Source organism: Capsicum annuum, chromosome 12 (genome assembly GCF_002878395.1).
Source record: "Capsicum annuum cultivar UCD-10X-F1 chromosome 12, UCD10Xv1.1, whole genome shotgun sequence".
NCBI classification, from domain to species: Eukaryota; Viridiplantae; Streptophyta; class Magnoliopsida; order Solanales; family Solanaceae; genus Capsicum; species Capsicum annuum.
The window spans coordinates 76,988,427-76,992,895 of record NC_061122.1 but is presented as its reverse complement, the minus strand read 5'-3'; the positions used below and the strand labels follow the sequence as shown (position 1 = coordinate 76,992,895).

At 35.1% G+C, this 4,469-nt stretch overlaps 1 long non-coding RNA gene across 2 annotated transcripts; it reads left to right on the top strand.

Annotated features, from left to right (window-relative positions):
- The first annotated feature begins 1,028 nt into the window (after positions 1-1,028).
- On the top strand, positions 1,029-4,030 carry LOC107851819. Of its 2 annotated transcripts, none has more exons than XR_001669179.2 (2): positions 1,029-1,528; positions 2,625-4,030. It is a non-coding gene; the product is annotated as an uncharacterized LOC107851819 (long non-coding RNA). The 2 variants fall into 2 exon arrangements; XR_001669180.2 differs by having other exon boundaries at positions 1,029-1,842.
- The last annotated feature ends 439 nt before the right edge of the window (positions 4,031-4,469 follow it).

Genomic DNA, 4,469 nt, shown 5'->3' with positions numbered 1-4,469 from the left:
CCCACTAATGATGCTAGGGTCGTGATTTGTCAAGAAGAATATATTTTCTCACTTTTGCACACGTAGAGCAATCATTAGTGATGGAGGAACACATTTTGTAAATCAATTGTTAAAGAACTTGTTAGCAAAGTATGGAGTCAGACACAAGGTAGCCAACATGTATCATCTATAGATAAGTGTCCAAGTGGAAATATCTAATAGAGAAATCAAGCAAATTCTGCAGAAAACTTTTAATGGACAATGTAAGGTTAGTTGAGCTGGGTGATGCACTTTGGGCATACAGGATATCCTATATAATTCTGATTGAGACCTCTCCTTATCATTTCGAATATGGAAAAGCGTGTCACTTGCCCATAAATCTAGATCATCAGGCTTATTGGGTAGTGAAGTAATTTAAACTTGATCCAAAGCTATTGGAATAGAAGTGACTATTACAATTAAAAGAATTCAACAATTTTTTCTTACATGTTTATGAAAATGGGAAATTATATAAATAAAAGAACAAAAAAAGGCATGATAAGCAAATATGAGTCAAGTCTTTGATCCTAACTTATATGTGTTGCTATTCTCGAGAATGAAGTATTTTCTAGGCAATTTGACGTCCAAGTGGTCTAGACCATTTGAGGTTGTAAAAATGATTCCTCATAAGGCTGTTGAAATGTGGTGTAACGACAAAAAAGCCATATTCTTGGTAAATCATCAAAAAGTCAAGCAGTATTTGGTGGATCATGTGGACAGGCACAAGATATCCATCATTTTTGAAAATGAATGAAGCTGAGTTGCATCGTGCCAAGACATTAATAAGGTACTGTGTGGGAGGCAACCCACAAATGTAATGTAATATCTTAGTTATTTCATGGTTATTTGAAAAAATAAAGATAAAAAAATTTCAAAATTATGAGTTGAGCCACAACAAACACTAAGGCACTGGGTGGGAGGCAACCCTTTATTTTTCTTATGTATTTTTATTATTTTTGTTGAGAGTGCAAGAATGAGAAACTTCATGTCATGGGGAAGAACAAGTGAGTAAATTTTGTCTTTTTGAAGGTTATAAGGTATGTAAAAGATGTATTTGGTTGATTAAAAATAAGGGCAAGCAAAAAGGGAAAAAAATTCCCCTAAGTGCACAAAATAGCGGCTCTCCGCGATGAGGTCCACGTCGCACTATAAAAAATATCTTGGATGCAAATTTTAGTTAGCCTCCATGATAGCCTTGCGTTGTGAAATTTATCACAGAGAGAAACCTCTATATCACAGAGGGTATTTTTTTTTAGATTTCACTTTAAATGGCTGGGTATTACCCAAGCTCACCTCCCATGACCCGATTTCCCATCTTTACTCCCCTATAATTTCCCATTGCCCTTCCCTATTTCTAAATCCAGTGTGTTGTCCCTCTACAAATATTTCTCCAAATTCTCTCAACTTCCAAGCGCATCGCGACAAGCATACCCATAATCTTCAATCTTCTTCTCTACATCTTCAAAAAACATATGTTCCCAACTTATTCCATTTCTCCTTTTCACATAATGTTAGTTAGAATCTGATATAGTTCACAATTATTTTAGTGGTGTGCTTGATCTTTAGTTAGTTAGGATATTTTCACTGGTGCTTTAGTCCCTCCCAAAGAACTTCTTGTGTGTCTGAGCTTGTATGCTTTAAATTTTCTTTCTCTTAAACTGTGTAAGGGAAATTAATGAAGCTTAGAGTCACAATAGAATAGTACATGTTCTTTTCTCAAATCCAAAGATTACAGTGGATGTTTTCTATGTATATGATGCTTACTCTAATTAACTCATGGATTAGATATTGTGAACATGTGAGTGTGGGATGAAAAAGGGAAGTGTGAGTACCTTAATTTTACATCTTGCATACATACATTAGCAACTAAGTATGGGGTGGCCCCTAAATACTCCCACACCTGATGTTCCCTAACCAGACTCGTTGAATATATGAACTACTGAGTTTTCTTTGGGCATATAAATATCCAATAGTTTTGTAGTTGTGAATGGCATTGTTTGAACCTGTTGAGTTTGGGATTCAGTCCTCCAAATATCCTTGAAGTTGTCATATGAAATAATATGATTTATCCATGTGCAATTACATGAGTAGATTATAATGGCATGTGAGATTTATATTTTGCACAAGTATGTTCCATGAATTATGGTTGTACAAAGAAGTAAACAAATGTAAAGTTTTGCAGAATGAATGCCTTTTGCACATAGTGTAAAGTTGATGTTTAATAAGGGTGAAAAGCATAACCTCAATGAGTCATGGTTGCAAATATATTTTCATAAATGTCATCAATCTTCTATTCTAAACTAACTTAAAAGAAAAGACTGATGTGGTAATAAGGTAGTATGTTCAACTATGTGGAAGTAAATCAAAAATGTGTGCCTGAATTCAAAATAAAGCAATAACTAAGTGATTAAATGTGCATACTCTGGTGCAATTAAAATGTTATTGACACGTTAAACAAGGAAAGTCTATGTACCCTAGTTTATACAACTAAGCACCTATGCTAGTAACTAAGTGTGGGGTGTCCTAAACATCCCTCAATAGTTAATGTTTGCTTGATAAAAGGGATGTCCTGTCTAACTTGATTGTTGTATTATGTTGATTGACAGGTACCATGGACCACTAACAACAAAAAGAAAAGGATATTTTTGGCCCATTTGATCCCTCAAAGAAAAGAAATAGGCAAACTAAAAGAGTACTGAGAGCTCCTGCAGTTCCCCATGGTAAGTCTCAGTGATACGTAACCAGATGGGTCAAAAAAACTAACAAGAAATAGTATACAAAGCATAATGAGATAAAATATTTCACGAAAGAGTTCATTAACCGAGCAAGTTTGATGAAGGAGTACCCTAGTATGGTGACAAGGCTGGAACAGCTGCATATGAAGTTCATATTTCAGCAGCCCACAGAATGCAATTTGCATCTTCTTTGGGAGTCTTATGCTTATTACGACCCAGGATCCTGATTCTGAGGTGAAGTTCCGTGGATAGGTATTGACTTTTTCAGCCAATCTCTTGAATTGAATTAAAGGCATCCCTGCGAGAGATGCAGCCCCTCTAAAACAGCTAAGAATAACCCCACCATATGAAGACATAACACCCATTTTATGGAAAGAAGTCTACAGCTTAATGGAATCATCATAGAGATAGTGGCCTTCACCTTACTTTTTTGTATGCTCAAATAAATAGGGAGGCACGTATGTGGATGAAGATTATCTGTCATTTCCTAATTCTAGGAAAACACATCATGTATGTTACTCATGACATGGTATGTCTAGTTTATGCTTTAATGCAGGATGATATTTATATAAATGTGGCTGTTGTTATATTGTCTATAATAATGAAGGCGCGCTACAATCAGGGGCAAAGATATGGATTCGAGGGATAGCTGACAAAGTTTTAATGAAAGGGGGTTAAAGATGAGGCTCTAGATTATAGGGCAATTGTAGAAGCCCTATAGATGTGACCAAGACTAGAGAGATGGATATGGATCATAGATTGGTGAAGACTATGCCCGAGCATCAAGCTTGGAATGATGAGATTACAGCCAGTATTTATGGGCTACAGAGATCCAACTGATAGTAGGGGTAGACCTGCTATGATTTAGTAGATTCGTATTATCGTGCTAGATTACCCTCTTGATCACCATTCTCGGACTTTTTTGAGAATAGGCCCAAAATTTGTAGAGCTTGTTAATAATGATGTACTCACAAATAAGGAGCACCATTTGAGAAATTTTGATATTGATTCTGAGGAGGGGGAGGTAGTGGACCCAAATATAAGAGTTGAGGCATACGATCCCGATGTCGATGATAACATGAATGATTTCGGATCAGGGAGTGTCACACCACCTTATTACTTAGTGATTCCTGTAACAACCGAGGACAATGCTATATTTTAATGTGGGTGGTGGTTCTTATTCTTTGTAGCTCTAATTTTATTAATATTTGTGGACGTTTTGTTATTCTTGGATATTTATTTTTCTTATTGTTGATATGGTGATGTGACTTTGATGATATTCTAACTATTTGGTCTATAATAGTAAGTAATTATGATATTTGCTATTGGTAGTTCATAATGAGTAGTGATTTCTTTACTTGGCTTAGCTCATAATTCTTTAGTTCGTATGTCCTTATCTATTTTTAATTACAAATTAGGAGTAAAGTTTTTGCTATCATTATAAGTAATCTAAATTAAGTAGTCATAGTTAGGTGTCTTCCTCAATGATTAATAACGACTGTTTTAAGGGGATACGGTCGTAGGAAATAAATAAGTCAGAAGAACCCAACGACAACTCTAAGTTGCGATACTTTATGTTGGTACATTTGGTTACATGACATTCAAAACACTTGTTTTAAGAGAGAAACATGTAAAACTTAATAGTGTAATGTTAGTTTTAGACACCTATTTTCAATATTGTGATCTTGTTTTGTTGAGTTAATTCTGAATTTGTGC